Genomic DNA, 9,577 nt, shown 5'->3' with positions numbered 1-9,577 from the left:
TTTTCTAGAATCTTAGACTTTTACATCAAGTGGGATTATATTCCTTTTTGAATGGCTTCTGTAAGCCAACATAACTATTTTGAGAATCATCAATGTTATTGAGTGTATTAACACTCCTTTTCATTGCCAAGTAGTCCACTGTATGAACAAACCATTATTTGTTTACCCATTCACCTGTTACTGGACAGTTGGGTAGGTTCCAGTTCATTTCTCTTAGGTAAATACCTAGGCATTGAAGAGCTGAGTCATATGGTAGGCATATATTTAACATTTTAAGAAAGTGCCAAACTGGCTGACCATTTTCCATTCCTACCATCGACAAATCAGAGTTTAAGAAGCTTCCTGAAAAAAAAAAAAGAAGAAGAAGAAGAAGAAGCTTCCTGTGCTTGTCAACACTTGGTATGGTCAGTTTGTGTAGTTATTTATAGTCATTTTAAATAGGTGTGTAGTAGTATCCTATCATGGCTTTGTTTTTCCCTAAGATTAATGGTGCTGAGCTCCTTTTCACATGCCTAATTCCCATCCAAAGATTGTGTCCAAATCTTTTGCCCATTTTAAAAAAATGGTGTTCTTTTTTCCCTTATTATCAAACTTTTAGAGTTTTTAAAACTATATATTTCTAGATACAATCCCTTCATTGGGTATGTGATTTGTAAATATTTCCTTTCAACCTTTTCATTGTCTTTACAATATCTTTTGAAGTTCTTGACTTTAATGAAATCCAACATATAGTTTTTTTCTTTTATAATCTTGTATATAAAAAAAAATTCTTTGCCTAACCAAACATTTATAAAATTTCTCCTATGTTTTCTCAAAAGATTCATGGTTTTACATTTGGGTCTCTGATCTCCTTTGAGCTAATTCTGGTCTGTTGAGGGAGATGTGGATCAAGGTATCACTCTGGTCCAGTAGTCAAATAGGAATTCAGAAAAAAGTAGAGAAAATGATGGGAAAGTCAATATTACAGAGTGCTAAGAATTTTCCAGACTTAGGAAATATGTTCATATACCAATTCACAAAATAGGTTCTCAGCAGGATAAAGTTAAAAATTCCCACTTTCCCATTTAACTGCTATCTTTATAAAAGTTTATTTATAGGAGTTCCTTGAGTATTTTAGATGATAGTCCCTTGTGAATTTTAGATATTGCAAAGATATTCCTCCTCTGATATCTATTTATTTATCTCTGGAGTCCTTCATAGTGCAAAAGTTATAAATTTTGAAATAATCAGTTTCATCAATTATTTGCCTCATGGCTACGATATTGGAGTTTTGTTGAGTCCTTTCCTATCCTGAGGTCGTGCAAATTTAGCACCTACATTTTCTTTTGCTAATATTGTGCTTTTACCTGTGCATTTAGATCTTCAGTGTATTAGGCATCCATTTCTTTATATGATGTGAAGTAGGAATCTAGTATTATTACCCAGTTTCCCTAACATTGTCTACTAAAACAATTTGTGCTTTTTTTTTTTCAATTTGTGCTTTCATGTCATTGGTAGGGTAAGTGAATTCCTCTTTACTCTTTGTCCCCCACAGAAATTTACCAAGGCCCTCATACAGCTCAACTGAAATTTTTACTGAAATTGTGTTATTTATGGATTAATTGGGAGGACAATTGACATCTTTATAATATTCCCCTCCGAAAGCACAATACAACCATTTACTCAGATTGCTGGTAGAGAAACACTGTTGATATTTGTAGGTTGATCTTGTATGAACACTTCTATAAATTCTAATCTGTTAGCAATGGATTCTTATATTTTTCCAGGGAGATGGTTATGTTATTTGAGAATTATAACATTTTAATTTATTCCATTGTAATTGTTTTACTCCCTCTTTCCTTGATTGGAAACTTCAGCATTACGTTAAATGGTAGGAGGATGGTGGACACATATGTTTCTAATTTTAAAAAAAATCTAAAAAAAGAAGAAGAAGAAGAGGAAGAAGAAAAAGAAATCTATCTGTTTTTCCATTAAGTATAATGTTTGCATAGATTTCTGCTATAAAACCCTTACAAGGTTAAGACAGTTCCTTTCTGGTTCTTTTTTTTTAAGATTTTATTTATTTATTCATGAGAGGCATAGAGAGAGAGAGAGAGAGAGAGAGAGGCAGAAACACAGGCAGAGGGAGAAGCAGGCTCCATGCAGGAAGCCTGACATGGGGCTCGATCCCAGGTCTCCAGGATCAGGCCTGGGCTGAAGGTGGTGTTAAACCGCTGAGCCACCCAGATTGCCCTTCTTTCTGGTTCTAGTTGAATTTTATCTAATGCTCTTTCTGGATCAACTGAAATATATGAATTTGATGGATAATATACACAATTAAATAACTATATATAACTGCAACACATAATTAGCATATAAAACTCATAGTGTTATAAATGTGTATTAAGTATAGTGATATATACAATTTAAACACAGTTATGTATGCCCAGAATTTGATGACTAATATATATAGTTTTAAAATATTCACAAATATTGTTTTTAGACATAAATGTGCATATAACTGTAATGCACAGAAACAGTGGACAGCAAATTAATTATAATCACTTCCACAGGGGAAAGGAAGAGAATGAAATTATCCAGGGATACATATATGAGTTCTAGTGCACCTGTAACATTTATTTCTAACAAAATTAAAATTCTGAAGCAATATAGAAAAACATCGAGTCTGGGTACATAAGAAAAGTTCGTGGTTGTTCATTATAGTACAATCTCAGTGTGGGTTATTTTAAAAATTTTAGTTAAGACAATGGCTTTGTTTTACCCATCAGGTTGCCAAAGATCAAGAGGTTTGATAACACATATTGCTGGCAAGCCTGTTGAGAAAACAGAGGCTCACGTTGTTGATCAGAGTGTACGATGTTATAATTATTTCAGCAAAACTCAAAATGAATGTACCCTTTGAAACAGCAATTCCATTCTAGGAATTTATTGTATTGATCGTATTAACAGGAGTGCAAAAAAGGAATATACACCTTCCACCATTGGTTGTAGTAGCAAAAGACAAGGAGCATCTAAAGTGTCCATTGGAGGGCAGCTGAGTGAATAAGTAACAACATTCATACAATGCGACTATGTAGCATTAAAGTAAAGAGGTAGATCCCATTGTGCTAATATGAAACTAACTTTAGGGCATAAGGTTAAGAGGATAAAAGCATTGTTTGGTATTCCAGCATTTGTTGAAAAGAAAGGTAGGAATATATATGCATTTGAATATGCATATTGTTTCTCTGGGACACAAGATTAATAAGAGCAGGTGCCTTTCAGGAAGGGAATGGCAAGCAGATACGACTAGGGAGTAGGTATGAGAAAAACTTCTATTTTCACTCTAAACTAAAGCCTACTAATATGTTTGAATTTGTATAATATGTGTGTATTAATTTCCCAAACATATATAAACTTTTGTATCAATGGCATTTTAATGTCCTTGTCATCCTTTTGTCTTGCAGGAGTTTCTAAAAAGGTAGTCTGTACTTGTTTCTTTGGGGCTGAGGAGGTGTGGGGCTTTGGAAGATTCAGGTGGGCAGAGAGGCTCCCCAACTCAATAGCGAGTTGTAGCTAGGGAACCACTCCAGACCTGGTGCCTTTAGGTCTAGACATCATCTATCCCCCGTCCACCCCCCGCCCAGCATGTTTATTACATGGATTCTTTTTATATGCTGGTCAGAAGAAAAGAACAAAACAAACTGTCCCCACTTTGTTGGATGGTACTGGCCCACAGAACAGACAGCCTTTAAACCAGCAGCACATGTAATACTGCACTTTGTGCAAAGAACTCTGAAAGTGAGAACCATGCATTGCTGGAAGAGAGTGGACCAAGGAGATCTAAATCAGCTTAGGGGAGCAGAAAACCTGTCTGACAAACACGTTTACGCTGGAACCTGAGGGATGCTTTGCCGTTTAGGACTCTTTCTGGTGCAAATACAGAAATTCAGCTCAAATGAGCAGAAGCCAAAAATGGAAAATTATTGCCCTGATTAAAGAGTCTAGGATGGGGCTCACTAGCTTCAGGTGTGGCTGGGGCTTGGGGGGTGGGCGGGGAGAACCGAGAGTGACTGGAAATCAGAGAGAGCTGGTGGTAGTACAACACTGTAAGTGTACTACATGCCACTCAACTGTACACTTCAAAATGGTTAGTTTTATGTCACATAAATTTCACCTCAATTAAAAAGAAAAAGAAGAAGAATCTACATGTGATTTTGTGGCGAGGATCCAGAGCATTAGGAATGGCCTCGGGGTGAAGTAGTTAATAATATTTAGTGGGAGAAGGACAGATGTGTGATCCCATTCACTAATAAGGTTCCTTAATGCACTGATGACACTTTCAGAAGATACTCTGAGTCAAATACTGGTGACACACCCACAGTCTCCTTAAATGATTCACTAAAGCAAGCCAGAGCCATCTGATTATCCCTTTCAGTGCATGCAAATCACAGGATTTGCTGGCCATTGGCAGGTAGCTTTGTCTGGGAGCTGTGCCTGGCTGACACATTATGACATTGGGACCAGGCAGTGACGCCCTACAAATCCTGGTGTCAACAAGTAGCTTCCTGTGGGGTTCCCTCTTGATGGCAGGGGGTAAGGACATGGTGAATAGGCATGGGTCTACATTCTCATTTCCTTCTAAGTGTGTCTACAGAGGTTGGAACGCTAACTACTGCATTTTTCCAGCCTTCTCTGCTGCTGGACTCAAATCAGACCCAACCAGTTAGATGCACTTGTGTTAAGATTTGGGAGGCAGAGGAAAGGAGGATACATTTTCCTGATGCTTTGAGTATGGTGCTAGCAAAAACATTGCTTTCTTTACAGGCCATCCAATGCTCAGCCGCCAGCTCCATGAATGAGTATGACAAGTGGAAATAAAAAAAGTTCACACTTTTGTCACCTGTCCAGCATATTGCCATCTCTGTCTGGAAAGAAATCCTAAAGAGGACAGGACACTAGAACTGGCATCTTGGCATAGTGATTCAGGAAGGCATGGCTGGTCCTAAGACTGTTCTCAACTGACTTGCACTAAGGGGCTGAGCTAGGTGGGTGACACCTGCCCCAGACTCTCTAAGAATGGGCTGATCATCTGGAAAGAAAATCCTTGAAGGAAGGCTAGAGCTGGGCCTATGTGCATCGGATGTTGTAAAGGGCTAGGTTTAGGATGAGAGCCAGGAGTAGTGCCAACATGAGGTAGAGCCAAAGCTCAGAAAGCCTGGAACCAAGATCAAAGAAAAGAGTTTCTCCCAGGATTTGCAGGAGAGAGTATGGGTACCAGAATATTTAAAAAGAGCCTGAAAAGGGGCGCCTGGGTGGCTCAGTCTTTGAGTGTCTGTGTTTGGCTCAGTTTGTGATCCCAGGGTCCTGGGATCGAGTCCCACATCAGGCTCCCCACAGGGAGCATGCTTCTCCCTCTGCCTATGTCTCTGCCTCTCTGTGTGTGTGTCTCATGGATAAATAAATAAAATCTTTTAAAAGAAAAAAAGAAAAAAGAAAAGCCTGGAAAGGCAGGATGCCTGCCAAGACTGGAGCCTATCTCTGTGTTTTCTTCTGCATCCACACTGGTAGTGAATAGAAAAGAGCCACATCTCACCTGGTCAAGGGGAGAGATTTCCAGCCAGAGATTACCCAATATATCAGTTACTATAGGAGTACAGTGGACATTACCCATGGCTTTTGATTTGTGATCTTGACATAATAGATAGGCTTGTGGTTTTTCTCCAGGGAGGAATCCTCTGTGTGGGTCTTGTGGGAGGCAATGCCTGTATCCCACTATAGATGCTGAAGGAGCCAGTTATTCTTATTCCCCTGGCAGCTGGGAAGTGTGCCCCTGACCCAAGCCCATCCTATCACATGCTTCTACCTGGGACTTTGAATCTTCAGGGGATGATGCAAGTACAGAGGGTCTATTGAGAAAGCCACTTCTGACAGCAGCAGCAGCAGCAGCAGCAGAGGTTGGTCATCCTAACTGGAAAGTTCCTGGCAGGGATGGGGGTGGGGTGGGCAGAAGAACCTTGGCTATGTCTCCACTGCCCAGCCCACTGTGATCTTGCTCTTGGGGAACTCATGTTCTTGCTGCTTTTCTGCTCAGCCATTCTCAGCATGCGGCTTCCATCCTTGAAGTGACTTGTCTCAAGATGGCAGCTGACCTCTACCCATCACATCTGCATTCCACATACAAGAAAAGAAAGATCAAAGAGCAAAAAGGTATACCTCCCAGCCAAAACAGGCCCTTTTAAAGAACTTTTTTGGAAGCCCCACATAATTATCTTTTCCTTACATTTAATTGTCCATTTCTGTCTACAGAGGAGGCTGGGAAATGTCACTGGGGGCACATTGGCACCCCCAGGAGTACAGAGATTTTTCTTAGAGCAAAAGAATGGAAAAATGGATATAGACTAGACAACTGGGGAGAGTAAAGAAAACAAAGTTAAGGGGAGGTAATAAAAATGATATCAATCTGGGCAAGATAGCACATCAGGTTTGTATTCAATATTCTCCTTGTTTCCATCACATAGCAATGAAAGATAAAATTTGTCAATAATCAAAAAGATAGAGCCAGGATCAAATTGCAATGTAAACATCTCTTTGGATCGAAAATAAGCAGAAGAAATGTGAGTGGTGAGAGAAAAGGCCTCATGGGTTCTAGGTTTGGAAGTGAGCAGGAGGTGCTGGGGGCTCAGCTCTGGGGAGAAAAAACACTGTTAAAGCTCCTGGTGAGAAAAGGACCTGAAGCAGGTTCATGGAGGTGAAACAGAGCTGAGAACAAGGGCTGCCCACTTGCTGTTGGGGACTGGGGATTATAGGGAGCTGGGGACCTAGGGAGGTGGGCAAAGGGGACTGGGAGCCAGCTTCCTGACCAGGAATCCAGTCCAGTTGCATGCTGCCTCCTTCCATGGGTCTGCAACATGACTGGTTTCCTCCCGGAGCGGGGTCTCAGAGCACTGGTTACTGTGGAGGTAACCAACAACCGCTGGACTTCTGGACAGGGGGAGAGAGAGAATGAAACCCAAACACTGCCCAGAAAAACGAACAAATAAAAACCTTCCTATTCAAAATGAGCCTGCCTGCAAAGTAAGTTTCCAAAATATGAAGGAATCTCATGCCAAGAAAAGCAGTCAAGAAATTTACCAAATCAAAGCATGATACAGATTAAGCTTTATGGAACACTATGGTAAGAACCTAAATAAGTATGCTCAGGGTAGTAAGATATACAGACATAATTTCAAAATTAAAAAAAAAGCAAAAATTGCAGAGAGCCTCATAGTGGCCTCTGTGGGCACCAGTTATGGGAAGTGGCATCCATATTCAGTCTGGGTCTCAACGTGGAAACAAGATCCTGGTCTGTTCTTGCCTCAGTTCTTGTCTGAAGGGAGTTTACTTTATTCATGGCTCCACTATTTCCTACATCCCAAATCTTCCTCTTTCTTGGTCAATTCTTTCATTTTGTGATTTGCCTCCTAAGAACGGTTAAAGGATGGTAAATTTTCTGAATTCTTACACATCTAAAAATATCATTTGTCCTCATAACTTGAACAGCTTGGCTGGATATAGAATTCTAGCTGGAAAATGTTTTCCTTAGGAGGAAAAAAATCAACCTAGTAGCATTGAGCACCCAGGCACCAAATTGTGGTCCCTAAATATCATTTTCCACTAAGGGAATCCTCACTCCTTGGAGAATTGGGTGGCTAATAGGTTTTGGGTAGGAAATTTCCAAGGTAAACCTGAGATATCTTGTGTTACCAGAAACTATGGAAGCTATAAACTTGGTCTGGGTGAGGATGTTTCACAGCCACAGCTCCAGAAATACCTGAGCCAAGGCCATGAGGTTTTTTTTTTTTTAATAACCTATTTACATGTTTGAAAGAAATAGAAAAATGCAAGCCATTCACCTCTGTAAAATTAAGAACAAAGCAAAGACTAAAGCAACTGTTGATGTCCCCTGTTGGCGAGGCCATAGACCACTAGCACTTTCTCACTGCACTTGGAGAATATGCTATTGGACTGGAGTTACCCTTTCCAGTGGCAATTTAGCTATATCCAAAATTTTAAATATCTATGCCTTTTGACCCAGCAACATCACCTCTAGTACCTTTTCTCATTTAAACAGGTAAGTAAAAATCTACATAACTGCATAGAAATATGTACAAGAACCTACATTGCAGCACTGTTTGTGAGGATCTAGAAACAACCAAATATCCATTATTGGAGGAGGAGAAGTTACATAAATTATGGTACATCTACAAAATGAAATGCTACGATGGAGCAGTTAAAATGAGTGAGGTAGTTCTGTCCAGGAGAAAAGAATGTCCTAATATATTATTGTTAAATGAAAAAAGCAAGTTGCAAAGGAACATGTAAATTATGTCCACAGTGGTGAAACATTTCCATGTATGTGGAAGAAACATGTTCCTACACCTCCTGCAGCAATTCTGATGTCCCACAGCGGGATGTGGTATGAGTCTGGGGGGGTAAGTGTGCACATAACACATATTTTGCATTGTTGGAATTTTTACAACTAGCATGTATCTTATAATTAGGAAAAAATAATGAACAAGGATCATAAAGCTTTATTTAATAAATATAACCAAAAAATTCAAAATACTTTATTCCATATGTAGCCAATTAGAGAGAAAAAAAGAGAAGGAGGTGTCTGAAGAGATCAAATGAAAGGGTCAGGAGAAAGGTAGGAAGTTGGGGAAATGCAAGCACTAGAGAAACAGGGAAATAACAAAGGTAGGTGGAGGCCAGAGGGGTGCTCAGAGCCTCACGGCTCTGAAGTACCACCTTCCATGGGTCACATCTCATGGGGTCTTCTATTCCTTGGCAGTGATAAAGATGCTAAACTGACACTTGGGGAATCAATCGGGGACTCCAGAAATTTAAAAGTCCTCCCAAAACCAGAAGGGCTGTCTGCTGCTTTTCTGACCATCAGGATTGCTGCACCCACCCCCTTCCCTAAATAAAAAAGAATTTGGCCAGACATATGTAAGCTCTATCAGGGAATAATTTACCTTTTCTGAATAGACCTTAAGATCCTCAAGGCCATCATTTTTTTTTAACCAGATCTTAACATCCATCTGCCCACTCAAAGCCTTTTTAAAATTTTTAACTGAAATGCTGGTTTCTATTCTAATGCCTTCAAATCATATCTGAGAGTTTACTTCATAGTTCATATTTTCCAAATCCATTGGGAAAGAATGGGAGGTCAGATCTGATTATGGGATGTGGGGATATCATGTGGTGAGAAGGTGGTCAATAAATCAGTTCAAAGGAAGGTATTTGAGGGTGCTAGGGAGATGCATTTTGCCCTGACACAGAGCAGATTAGCCTGGCTAAACCTATGAAGTGTTGAGGCCTCTGAGGAAACGTCTATGACTCAGCACATGTCTGGACCCCCAGGAAGGGCACCTGGTCCCTCTCCTCTGACCGTGGGAAGACTGGAGAAAACAATCCCAAGCCTAAGAAGGTCCCGAGATAGGTGTATTACAGAGTACGTGGCAATGTGGGGTGCCCGCTGGGGACACGCAGAAAGACTTGGTAGACACAGGTAGCAGGAACCAAAGCTCATCTTGGGCTGACTCCAGACAGGCCA

This window comes from Canis lupus, chromosome 6, assembly GCF_003254725.2.
Source record: "Canis lupus dingo isolate Sandy chromosome 6, ASM325472v2, whole genome shotgun sequence".
NCBI classification, from domain to species: domain Eukaryota; kingdom Metazoa; phylum Chordata; class Mammalia; order Carnivora; family Canidae; genus Canis; species Canis lupus.
This window is presented reverse-complemented; position numbering follows the sequence as displayed.